Below are 14,524 nucleotides of genomic sequence, written 5' to 3' on the forward strand. Positions count from 1 at the left end.
ATAAACATCTCATTAAATTTGTAACTATTCATTTTTTGCTTGTTTTTGTATTATTAGATAGTAAAAAACTTAAAAACTTGTATCGTCTCAATTTATAATTAACAATTTAAATATAGATCATATTATTTATTTCTTTTTTAAATATGTCTAATAATTAGTTAAATAAAATATTTTAATGATGCTTTAGTTGCCTACTTAATGAGTTATTTAAACATCTTTAATTGTTTCTTCTTCATCATTTATACAAAGCAAATTTTAACTGTATATGCCAACGCATATAAGTTGCCCAATATATTTGTTTTTTTTTTTTTTGTTATTTGGAGAAATATAGAAAAAAAAAATATTTTGGATACAATTACCCCCTTTGAGGGATACTACTTCAATGATTTTTGATATTAAAGCAAGGTTTTAAAATTCGGACTCGACCAGCCGGTTCAACCGCAGTTCAACCATGAACAGATCTGGTCCAGTTCAAAAACCGGCTTCGCAGAGAACCGGCCTGAACCGGACTGAACCAGCGGCTCAACCGGTGAATCGGCGAATCGATCCAGGTTCGAAAGAACCGGCCAATTTTTTAAAAAAATTATGTTAAATAAAATATAAAAAATATATTTTACTTTATTACATTTTTTAAACTAAATTTTTTATTAAATAATGAAATTTTTAATAGCATAATAGATGTATGTCATCTCATGAAATAAGTTTTGTTAGAAAAGATGGAACTATATAAAAGCTAAAAACCAACTATCTCATACTTCCTCATGATGTGGGACTAAAAAAGTTACATAAATGCTATATGAGCTTGAATGTGAGTTCGAGCTTTATTGTGTCATTAAATTGGGTTGATTCTACCACAAATTTGGGCTAGTTGGGCCACAAATTTGGGGTAGTTGGGTGCAAAGTTTTTTTAATTTGTATTATAAATTTATATATTTGTTATAATGTATTTTATATAAATTAATAATATAAATTTAAATATTATATTAAATATTATTCTTATTACACATTTGGTAATTTAATATTATAAATTTATATATTATATTAAAAATTTTAAATTTGTTATAATATATATATTATAAGAATCTCATTTTATATAAATTTATAATTAAATATAAAAATTAATTATAATTAAATTATTATATATTCATAAATATAATATAATTAAACTATGTGTTTTATAAATTATAATTATATTATAATATATTCATCATTTCAATTTAATTTAATTATAATAAGAGATAATCTATTAAAATTGTATAGTTTAAATTCTTAGAATTATATTGTTTGAGGTTAGATTCTCGTAATTATTCTATTAATGTTATAAACTTTTAATAATATTATTATTTATTACATCATCCCGTTCGACCCCGGTTCGACCGGTCGAATCTTGAACCTCTTATTCTTCCGGTTCGTTGTCCGGTCCGATTTTTACAGCCTTGTGTTAAAGCATCTAAAATTAATTTGAAAATCTTCAAATTCTAATGCTTGAACCAAATTCGAGCTAATTTGCACAAGAAATCCATCTAAAGCTCATCTTCTTCTTCACATGTCACATTCACATGTCACATGTCCCCACAATTGCTCGTCATGGGCTTCCACACTAAGCAAAGCCCTAATCCATTCTTTAGAAGAAATCGAGGATCCTGCACATAAAAAATTAGAAGAATTGACGTAAAATATTTAGTAACAAATTATAATTGTCTAATTATTAAAGCGAGATTAAAGGTTCCATATGAGATCAAGGGTCATGATGGCCCATCACAAGGTCGAGATCAATGACCAAGAGAGGTTCATTCAACATGAAAATTATATAAAAAAAAAAACTAAATTTAGGAATATTTCTAGCTGTATTGATGAGTGATATATCCTCAAAAAATCATCTTGATCGGGCACGAATCTCGAGGCAAAATCAAGCCAGAGACTTCAAAAATTAAATTCGAGATCACATAAACTCCAATTTCAGTAAACTTACTATCAAACTGAGCGTCTTAGAAATATGAACCCAACGACACCAAATTCAGCTCAGTCTAAGTCCAAATGAGTCCAAATCAAACACCCGAAGCACTGTAGGAAAGTTCAAACCATAATTTGAGTTACCAAACAATTTCCAAATATGACGTTCTTATAGTCGAATCGAGCGGCTCGACAAGACAAATCCAACGAGCCCAAGATCAATGAATTCCGACATCATTGAGACCTTCAAATGTCTGATAAATTGTCCATGATTGAAGGATTCAATATCGGCCGTTCATCCGAACCACTCCATATTTGTCCCTGATCTCTCATCTATTTACGGGCCATGCCACTCCGAAAAATCTATAGTAAAGGCACTAACGGGGAGGCATCGACATCCAATTCGAAGAAATGCCCAACTCATTCCAAGTTGGCCATTGGAGACAAGGTCAAAGGCCAGAAGATTATCCTTGATGAGAATTTGGAAATTAAGGATGGTATTAATCATGAAGCAAGAAAAAATATTGATCTGGAGGAAGTCCATGTTTGTGAAAAAGCTGAACTTGTTAATTGTTTAGAGGCTTTGGTTCAGATGGTTAAGCAAGAGAAGAAGAAGAGAATGATAGGAGGGAAGAAACTTCTACTCGACCACCGCTGGAGTTCCGCTCGACGTCGAAACTCCGCCCAAGTGACGCCAGAATTCCGCTCGACCTCCAAGTGACGCTAGAGTTTCACCCGAACTCCAAGTGACACTAGAGTTCTGCTCGAATACCATCTAACGCTGGAGTTCTCCTCGGACTCCAACTAACGTTGGACTTCTACTCGACGTTGGACCTTCGCTCGTCGCCAAGTTTCTACCAGACACCAAATTTCTGCTTGTTGTTAAAAGTGCTCAGATGACACTAGAAAGTGCTCTGATACCACTTGAAAGTTCGTTAGGGTTGTTAATCCCTTATAAACTTAGTCCCTAGCTAACCAAGAGGGGGGATGAATTGGTATTTTAAAATTTTCTTTTCACAAAGAATAAAAATCGCATAAACCAAAATCACACCACAAAAATAAATGCGGAATTAAAAGTGCGGAAGCAAGAAACAAGAACACATAAATTTATAGTGGTTCGGTTAACTCGACCTACGTCCACTCCTCGGAGGCACCCTCCAAGTATTGCACTACAAAACGTGACTCTCCTTTAGCCCCCACGGCTAGGCGGAGAAGCCCTCACAAGAACCTCCTTTTTGCCACCGCGGCAAGGCAGAGAACCTATCTCCTTTTGCTTCCTCCTGAAGCTGGCAGAGAACCACAACCAAAAGCTAACTCCTTACCTCTACCGACCCTTCCACGGACGAGAAACTCTCGACGAAGAACAAGCAGAGCGATCCTTGAAGCAACCCTTGTGAATCCCCTCACAAGCTCCCCCTCACAAGATCCTCTCTCTCTCCCTCTCTCTCTTTCTCTCCTCAAGGCCTTCTCAGGTCAAGGCAGCAGCCAAAGGTCTTTAAAAATGTTGAACAAGAGCTCTTAAATAGAAGAGCTTCAAAGGAGCTCATTAATTGCAAGTTGTCGACTTTATCGTCCAAGCCGATATGGACTTCGGCCTGGCCAATCAGTACAAATCTCAGAAGATCGGCCAGAGCATCTCCCTAGATGCACTCCTGGATGATTGAAAATTGGCTTGATCGTCCAGGTCAATCTCACGATCGTTCTGGCCAATCAGTTCAAATCATGGGAAAATCGTTCTGAGCATCGCCCTGGATACGAGCTGGCTGATATTTATCGTCCTGAAGTAACTAAAGGTTTTTGACTAGATCGTCCAGGACGATATGATCGTATCAATCATCCTTAATTACTCCCTTGATTTCCTGATCAATTAAGGCATAATTTGAGAATTTCGTCCAAGCCGATCCATGATCGTCCTGGCCGATAATTTAAAAATACAGTATACCTTAATTGTCTATGGCGGCAATTTCTTTCTGTTTTGAGCTTATCATCCTGGCCGATACACGTATCGTCCATGCCGATATGTTAATGACGGCTGCCTTAATTAAGAATCCTTATTTAGACTTTCTGTTTTAAGTCTGATCGTCCAGGACGATGTGAATATCATCCTGGCCGATATGAGTAAAAATAGAAATTCTAAATCTCTCAAGTCTGTGTGTGTCGGGTTACTTAGCATCAGTCTCTTTGACCATTACAAGAAGACTCAAGAAGTGAAAAACAAAAGTACAAACTGACTCAACCCTAATCCTATGCAATCCTTAACTGGCTTCATCTGTTCGTCCGATCTTCAATTCCTAAAAAGTTAAAAGCAACAAGCAGTCCAAGAAAAATAGTGTTTGTCAATCATCAAAACATAAGCCATGAAAATATATTTGTAACAATCTCCCCCTTTTTGATGATGGAAAACACAAGTAGGAAAAATTCAAAAAAAAAAATTCATTAGAATTTCAGAGTTACAAACACATCCCCTTTTTCCTACCACATCCTACTCCCCCTTTTGTCGTCACAAAAAGAGGGTCCAGACACACAAAAGAAAAAGAAAAAACTGAAACTAAAACAGACTAAAAAGACAAACTACAGAAAACATGAAACAAACAGCAGAAAAACACAGACTGGAAAAACGAAGGATCCTGATCATCAGATGGAGGTGGCTGCTAAAAGTAGGGTTAATGTGAAGGTTTGCAAAAAATTCTCGAATAAACTTTGTATTAAAGGGGAAAGCGAGAGACAGAATGAAGCAAAGGGATGTGTGAGCAAAAAGATCCATTACTGGGTATGAGATGTGGGCAGGATTGATGATTATGGAGATAGTTATCCCACACTCTTTATAACGATGGTAGGCGGCTTCATCTTCTGCTTCCCTGAAACGAGGGTCAATCCTACCCCTCGAAGAACTCCCAGAAATTTATCGAACACGTTTCCCACCAGCCATAGAGAGGAGTTAGTAAGAAAACACAATAAGAGAAAGGGTGGAAAGTGAAAAACCATGGCTGGAACGGCCAGAATTTAAAGAAACGGCCATATCGTCCTAGTCGATCGCAGAATCGTCCAGGCTGATATGCCTCAATAATTGCGTACAGGACGATATGCCTCAATAATTACGTACAGGCCGATTGGTCAGAAAGGTGGTCCGATCGTCCGGGCCGATCAGATATCGGCCAGGCCGATTAGACACAAGCGATTGTTTCGAGGAGTCAATCCGGACGACCGTTGAAATAACAGATCGTCCGGGCCGATTAGATGTATCGTCCGGGCCGATTAGATGTATCGTCCAGGAAGATGCACAATAATTGATCGTACCGGTTGAAGTTAAAACATTTTAAATCACTGTCACGTGTATCGTCCAGGACAAATAGTGGATCGGCCTGGCCGATTGTCCAATAATGGATCATCTGGGGCCGATTTTAAAGATTCAAACGTGCTGACACGTGGATCGTCCAGGACGATCCAGTGTATTGGCCAGGACGATGCACATAAAATGCATCGGCCAGACGAAATATTTTATCGGCCAGGACCATCATCATGATTACAATAGAGTTCGATCAGATCGTCCAGGATGATATAGGATCGTCCAGGACGATGAGTTGCAGCAAGCACAGAAAAGGTCAGTAGATGGAATTTGAAGAGATTTTATCCTATCGTCCAGGATGATAAACGTATCGGCCAGGATGATGTGACTAGAAAATGAAACCAAGGAAAAAATGGTGATGATCAAGGCCCTCAAAAAATAAAACAAAAGAAAAACAGACAAAAAGCAAAGTAATAGAAAGCAAAAAATACAAGGAAAATAAAAAAACAAATATTTTTTGATTTTAATTTTTCTAGTTTTCTTTTTATTTTATGGAGGCATCATATGAGAATCTCTCAAAAAGTTAAACTTTTAAGGTTCAAAGAGATCAAGGAGTTTAACAAATCCCAATCAGAAGAAGGTAGAACATCTTATTCTGTTAACCCTAGATCGGACATCCTTCAGGGTACAAAATGTTTTTTCTACACTGAAGAGGAGCGCTGAATTTAAGTAGGGAAAGTCACCTATGAAAAACAGCGGAAAGGCTCTAGAGCAAGAAGAAAAATGGAGGAAAAAGAAGGAAAAGGAGGGGAGATCTCTAACTTCTGTATAAGAGGAGGGGCGCCGAGTCAAGTGGGGAAAGTCGCATACAGAAAAACAACAGAAAGCCTTAACTATCAGAAAGCTAGAGGGAGAAGAAGACAACGTGCAAGTTTTCCCTTGGCCCTAGGGGGCTATTTATTGCAGTTTTGGGAGAAGAAAAGAAGTTTCCAGATTTATCTGGATTTTTCAGAATTTTTCTAATTTTTTTTGGATTTTTTATGAGTTAAAAAAGAAAAAAATTAATAATATTAGTTGGCGGTTTCCTTAATCGCCACCGGCAGGCGGCAAAGTGGCGCCCGGGAACCCAGCGCCGCACGAAACCGCGTAGGTCATGTGCGGGCCTGCCGGGCCGCGGTCGGGTCATTCATACGGGCCAGGCGGGCCACGCCGGGTCAGGCGGGTCGGCGGATCGAGCCAAAGCGGGCCGCGGGCGAGCCAGCACAACCCAAAGCAAAGCAGGCAACGGGCGGACCACGGCATGGGCCAATGGGCCCGGTGCATGATTTCATGCCTCTAGCAGAAGCAGCGATGGCCAGCCAGCTGGTTTGGCTGCCTATGCAAATTTGGTTCTAATTTTTTACCTAGAAAAGCCAAATCGGACATTTTTGGGGTCCCCGGGACCATTTTTTGACGTTACGGACTCAATTTTGACACATTCAAAGCCATTTGAAGCTATATACAAGATTGGATTTTGAATCTCATGAAAAATTCTCCAAATTCTGTGATGCATATTTTTAGACTCCAAGAACTTCGATGTAAAAAATAGGGGGCAACTGATATATCCTCAAAAAAATCATCTTGATCGACACGAATCTCGAGGCAAAATCAAGTTGAAATCATTAAAAATTAAATTTGGGATCACCTAAACTCTGATTTTATCAAACTTACTGAAAAATTTAGCGTCTCAAAAATACGAACCCAACGACACCAAATTTGGCTCAGTCCGAGCCCAAATGAATCCAAATCAAGCACCCTAAGCACTGTTGGAAAGGTCAAACCATAACTTGAGTTTGCAAACAATTTCCAAATATGACATTCTTATAGTCAAATCGAGCAGCTCGACGATACAAATCCATTGAGCCTAAGATTTATGAATTCCAACATCATTGAGACCTTCAAATGTCTGATAAATGGTCCACAATTGAAGGATTCTATATCGGTCGTCCATCCGTCCACTCCCTAATTTCCCCTGATCTCTCATCTATTTACGGGCCATGCCACTCCATAAAATCTATAAATAGACCCCTCATTTCTCATGAGAGGGGACCCAAGCAAGAAGCAAGAAAAAGGAAGAAGTAGAGAAGGAGAAGAGAAGGATAGGAGGGAATAACTCCTCCTTGACCACCACCAGAGTTCTGCCCGACACTGAAATTCTGTCGGACTTCCGAACAATGCTGGAGTTCTGCTTGACGCCAGAATTCTTCCCTACCTCAAAGTGACGTGAGAATTCCGCCCGACTTCCAAGAAATGTCAGAGTTTTATAAGAACTCAAAGTAATATCGGAGTTCTCCCCAAATATTATATTACGTCGAATTTTTCCTCAGCCACCAACTGACGTCCGACTTTTACCCGACGTCGGACCTCAGCTCTTCACCAGATTTCTACCTGACGCTGGACTTCTGCCAATTGTCGGATTTTCACCTGACATCTATCTGATACTGGATTTCTACTCATTGATGGACTTCTACCAGAAACCATCTTTCTAACCTCCGTCGTCAAACTACAGTCCTTCTGACCTCCATCACCTGCCAACTACGGTCCTTTATACTTGCGTCGCCCACCGACTATAGTCCTTCTAACCTCTGTCGTCCGCTGACTACGGTCCTTCAGACTTACGTCGCTTGCTGACTACAGTCTTTTCGACCTTTGTCGTCCACCGAATATGGTCCTTCAGACTTACGTTGCACGCTAATTACAGTCCTTCTGACTTATATCTCCCGCCGACTATAGTCCTTCCGACCTCCATCGCCCGCCGACTACAACCCTTCTGACTTACGTCGCACACCGACTATAATCCTGCAGACCGAACTAACACATCAACATTGATACTTTGTATTCTCACTATGTAATGTACTCTATAATATGTACATCAAGCTAAAGCCTTCCCTCGAGGAAGGACCTCATTTATAATCAACTATAATACTAGTGGATTCATTTATACTGGGCCATGCCCCATGGTTTTTTCCCCTTTTTTAGGGGTTTTCCACATAAGAAACTTGGTGTCTCTAGTGAATGATGCACCCTCTCTCTTATTTAATTGTGTGCTGGATTTTATTACAATGCTAAGATGTTAAACTTAATATTTCTCTACCGACGTGAATACGCAACTAATATATCCTCAAAAAATCATCTTGATTAGTTACGAATCTCGAGGCAAAATCAAGCTGGAAGCTTCAAAAATTAAATCCGGGACGGGATCACCTAAACTCGGATTTCAGCAAACTTACTGTCAAATTGAGCGTCTCAAAAATATGAACCCAACGACACCAAATTCGGCTCAGTCCGAGCTAAAATGAGTCCAAATCAAGCACCCAAAGCACTGTAGGAAAGTTCAAACCATAATTTAAGTTACCAAATGATTTTGAAATATGACGTTCTTATTGTCGAATCGAGCGGCTTGACGAGATAAATCCAATGAGCCCATGATCAACAAATTCTGATGTTATTGAGTCCTTAAAATATCTGATAAATGGTCCATAATTGAAGGATTCAATATTGACAGTCCATCCGACCACTCCCTATTTTCCCCTGATCTCTCATCTATTTATGGGCCATGCCACTCCAGAAAATCTATAAATAGACTCCTCATTTCTCATGAGAGGGCACCCAAATAAGAGGTAAGAAGAAGGAAGAAGAAAAGAAGGAGAAGAGAAGGATAGGAGGGAATAACTCTTCCTCGACCCTGCCAGAGTTTTTCCCGACACCAAAATTCTGCCTGACTTCCAAACAACGTCGGAGTTCTACTCGACGCCATAATTCTGCCCTACCTCAAAGTGACGTGGGAATTTTGCCTGACTTCCAACTAATGTTGGAGTTTCACCAGAACTCCAAGTAACATCGGAGTTCTCCCCAAAAATCATCTAACATCGGAGTATTTCCTCAGCCTCCAACTGACATCCGACTTCTACCCGACGTCGAACCTCCGCTCTTCGCCAAATTTTTACCTGACGCTGGACTTCTGCCAATTGTCCGATTTTCACCAGACATATATCTGATGTTGGATTTCTACCCATTGATGGACTTCTAACAGATGCCATCTTTTTGACCTTCGTCGTCAGACTATAGTCCTTCTGCCCTCCACCGCCTGCCGACTATGGTCCTTCAGACTTACATCGCTCATCGAATACAGTCTATCTGACCTCCGTCGTCCACTGACTACGATCCTTTAGACTTACGTCGCTCACCGACTATAGTCCTTTCGACCTCCGTCATCCACCAACTACGATCCTATGGACTTATGTCACACGCTAACTACAGTCATTCTGACTTACGTCGCCCGTCGACTACAGTCCTTCCGACCTCCATCACCTGTCAACTACGGCCCTTCCGGCTTACGTCGCACACCGACTACAGTCCTTAAAACCAAACTAACACATCAACATTGATGCTTTGTATTCTCACTATGTAATGTACTCTATAATATGTACATCAAGCTAAAGCTATCTCCCAAGGAAGGACCTCATTTGTAATAAACTACAATACTAGTGGATTCATTTATACTGGGCCAGGTCCCATGGTTTTTTCCACTTTTTCAAGGGGTTTTCCACATAAGAAACTTGATGTCTCTAGTGAATGATGCACCCTCTCTTATCTGATTACGTGCTAGATTTTTGTATAAAGCTAAGATATTAAACTTTATATTTCTCTACCACCATGAATACTCAACTAATGTATCCTCAAAAAATCATCTTGATGGGCACGAATCTTGAGGTAAAATCAAGCCGGAAACTTCAAAAATTAAATTTGGGATCACCTAAACTCCAATTCATCAAACTTACTGTCAAACTGAGTGTCTCAGAAATACGAACCCAATGACACCAAATTCGGCTCAATCTGAGCCCAAATGAATCCAAATCAAGCACCCTAAGCTTTGTTGGAAAGTTCAAACCATAATTTTAGTTACCAAACGATTTCGAAATATGATGTTCTTATAGTCGAATCGAGCGGCGTGACGAGACGAATCGAACAAGCCCAAGATCAATGAATTTTTACATCAATGAGACATTCAAATGTCTAATAAACGGTCCATGATTAAAGGATTCAGTATTAGCCATCCATCTGACCACTCCCTTTTTTCCCCTGATCTCTCATCTATTTACGGGTCATGGCACTCCAAAAAGTCTATAAATAGACCCCTCATTTCTCTTGAGAGGGGACCCAAACAAGAAGCTAGAAGAAGGAAGAAGAAGAGAAGGAGAAGAGAAGGATATGAGGGAATAACTCCTCCTCGACCACCGCCAGAGTTCTGCCCGATGCCGGAATTCTGCCGGACTTCCGAACAACATCGGAGTTCTGCTCGAAGCCAAAATTCTACCCTACCTCAAAGTGACATGGGAATTCTGCCTAACTTCTAAGTAATGTCAGAGTTTCACCAGAACTCCAAGTAACATCGGAGTTCTCCCCTAATATCATCTAACATCGGAGTTTTCCTCGGCCACCAACTAACGTCTGACTTCTACCCGACGTCAGACCTCCGCTCTTAGCCAAATTTCTACCTGACGCTAGACTTCTACCATTTGTCGGATTTTCACTAAACATCTAACTGATGTTGGATTTCTGCCCATTGATGGACTTCTACCATACACCGTCTTTCTGACCTCCATCGTCAGACTACAGTCCTTCTAACCTCCGTCGCCCGCCAACTATGGTCCTTCAGACTTACGTCGCCCACAAACTATAGTCCTTTCGACCTCAGTCGTTCGTCGACTACAGTCCTTCAAACTTACATCACCCACCGACTATTGTCCTTTTGACCTCCGTCGTCCACCAACTACGATCCTTCAGATTTATGTCGCTGGCCAACTACAGTCCTTCTGACTTACGTCACCCGCCGACTACAGACCTTCCGACCTCCATTTTCCTCTGACTACGGCCCTTCAGACTTACGTCGCACACCGACTACAGTTCTTCAGACCAAACTAACACATCAACATTGATGCTTTGTGGTGGGAAAAATTATGTATCACCACGCAGATTTTGATTTCTCCTATTTTGTATTCGAATACTGCATTGAGAATAAACTACGATCTCGAGAGGCCGACACAATATTCTACAATGGATTCAATATCAAAATAGTTTTGAAAATTGATATTTCTATAATCAAACATAGTTCAAAAGAATAACATATCATTCTTCAAAAGATGACAAGAATTCTTATAGAAATATGTTTAAAAATAGAATACGTTTTTTTGAAAAAAGTTTATTCATTCTTTTAGTTTAGATATTTGGCAAGAAAAATATATATCATCTTAAAAGACGAACGATAACATTCTTCAAGATATTCCAAAAAGCGAGAATGAAGTTTATAAAAATTGGCATTATTCTAAAGTTGAAATATAACAAGTATAATATTATATTATCTGAAAAGATAATAATACATTCTACAAGTCAATTTCAAAATTAGAAATAAGGTTGTAAAAATAACTACGTTCCCAAAGATTCTTCCCTTGTTTTATATGAATAAACAAGGTTTAGTTTAGTCTGAGGTTCTCAATCGCCTTATAGGAGCAAGCTCCTATAGTTAATTACATCCTAGGAGAGAAGCCTAAGAAAACCTCGATTAAAGCAGCTGATTTCATTACCCTTTTGACTACAAAGTAGAAGACAAGGAATAGAAAGTAGGAATTTTTCAAGGAGGAAAGCTCAATGTTTGAACATAAAATTTTTCTTAAAATGTAAAGCCTAACATAGGGTAGGCTGAGGTTGTCTCTGAGGCATTCTCAGAATCCGACACCTCCTTACTTTTCTTCCTTTGACCCGCTAATAAATGTTCAACATGAGCTTTCTCCTTTGAAAAAATTCCTACTTCTATTCCTTGTCTTCCTACTTTGTAGTCAAAAGGGTATGAAATCACTTGCTTTAATCGAGAGTTTTCTTAAGGGCTTCTCTCCTAGGATGTAATTAAACTATAGGAGCTTGCTCCTATAGGGATTTGAGAACCTCAGACTAAACTAAACCTTGTTTTTATTCATATTAAAAACAAGGGAAGAATCTTTGGGAACGTAGTTATTTTTAAAACCTTATTTTCTAATTTTGAATTGACTTGTAGAATGTTATTTATTATCTTTTCAGATAATATAATATTATACTTGTTATATTCAACTTTAGAAATAATGAATTTTATTAAAACTCATTCTCGCTTTTGGATATCTTGAAGAATGTTATGTTCGTCTTTTAAGATGATATAATATTTTTTCTTGCCATATCTAAATAAAAGAATGAATAAAACTTTTTTTTCAAAAAACGTATTCTATTTTTAAACATATTCTATAGAATTTCTTGTTCATCTTTTGCAGATGATATGTTATTCTTTGAACTATGTTTGATTATAGAAATATCAATTTTCAAAACCCTATTTTGATATTGAATCCATTGTAGGAATATTGTGTCGGCCTCTCGAGATCGTAGGTTTATTCTCAATGCAGTATTCGATTACAAAATAGGAAGAAAATCAAAATCTGCGTTGGTGATTACATAATTTTTCCCACCACAAAAGCATCAATGTTGATGTGTTAGTTTGGTCTTGAAGAACTGTAGTCGGTGTGCGACGTAAGTCTGAAGGGCCGTAAGTCAGAGGAAAATGGAGGTCGGAAGGGTTTGTAGTCGGCGGGTGACGTAAGTCAGAAGGACTGTAGTTGGCCAGCGACATAAATCTGAAGATCGTAGTTGAGTGGACGACGGAGGTCAAAAGGGACAATAGTCGGTGGGTGATGTAAGTTTTGAAGGACTGTAGTCGACGAACGACTTGAAGGTCGAAAGGACTATAGTTTGTGGGCGACGTAAGTCTGAAGGACCATAGTTGGCGGCGACGGAGGTTAGAAGGACTGTAGTCTGACGAATGGAGGTCAGAAAGACGGGTATGGTAGAAAGTCCATCAATGGGCAGAAATCCAACATCAGTTAGATGTTTAGTGAAAATCCGACAAATGGTAGAAGTCTAGGTCAGTAGAAATTTGGCTAAGAGCGGGAGGTCTGACGTCGGTAGAAGTCAGACGTTAGTGGTGGCCGAGGAAACTCCAATGTAGATGATATTTAGGGGAGAACTCCGATGTTACTTGGAGTTCTGGTGAAAACTCTGACATTACTTAGAAGTGGGCAGAATTCCCATGTCACTTTGAGGTAGGGTAGAATTTTGGCTTCGAGCAGAACTCCGATGTTGTCGGAAGTTCGGCAGCAAATTCCCGGCATCGGGCAGAACTCTGGCGGTGGTCGAGGAGGAGTTATTCCCTCATATCCTTCTCTTCTCCTTCTCTTCTTCTTCCTTCTTCTAGCTTCTTGTTTGGGTCCCCTCTCAAGAGAAATAAGGGGTCTATTTATAGACTTTTTGGAGTGCCATGACCCGTAAATAGATGAGAGATCAGGGGAAAAAAGGGGAGTGGTCAGATGGATGGCTGATACTGAATCCTTTAATCATGGACTTATTTTATAGACATTTGAATGTCTCATTGATGTAAAAATTCATTGATCTTGGGCTTGTTCGATTCGTCTCGTCACGCCGCTCGATTCGACTATAAGAACTTCATATTTCGAAATCGTTTGGGTAACTAAAATTATGGTTTGAACTTTCCAACAAAAGCTTAGGGTGCTTGATTTGGATTTCATTTGGGCTCAGATTGAGCGCGAAATTGGTGTCATTGGGTTCGTATTTCTGAGACACTCAGTTTGACAGTAAGTTTGATGAATTGGAGTTTAGGTGATCCCAAATTTAATTTTTGAAGTTTCCGGCTTGATTTTACCTCAAGATTCGTGCCCATCAAAGATGATTTTTGAGGATATATTAGTTTGAGTATTCATGGTGGTAGAGAAATATTAAAGTTTAATATCTTAGCTTTATACAAAAATCTAGCACGTAATCAGATAAAGAGAGGGTGATCATTCACTTAGAGACATCAAGTTTTCTTATGTGGAAAACCCCTTGAAAAAGTGGAAAAAACCATGGGACCTGGCCCAGTTAAATGATCCACTAGTATTGTAGTTTTATTACAATGAGGTCCTCCTTGGGAGATGGCTTTAGCTTGATGTACGATATTATTATATAGCATTACATAGTGAGAATACAAAAAGCATCAATGTTGATGTGTTAGTTTGGTTTAAGGACTGTAGTCGATTGTGTGCGACGTAAGCCGGCAAGGGCCGTTAAGTTCGACAGGTTGAAGGTCGGAAGGACTGTAGTCGGACGGGGCGACGTAAGTCAGAATGACTTGTAGTTAGCGTGTGACATAAGTCCAAGGAATCGTAGTTGGTG

Source organism: Dendrobium catenatum, unplaced genomic scaffold (genome assembly GCF_001605985.2).
Source record: "Dendrobium catenatum unplaced genomic scaffold, ASM160598v2 fragScaff_scaffold_1232, whole genome shotgun sequence".
Classification (NCBI taxonomy): domain Eukaryota; kingdom Viridiplantae; phylum Streptophyta; class Magnoliopsida; order Asparagales; family Orchidaceae; genus Dendrobium; species Dendrobium catenatum.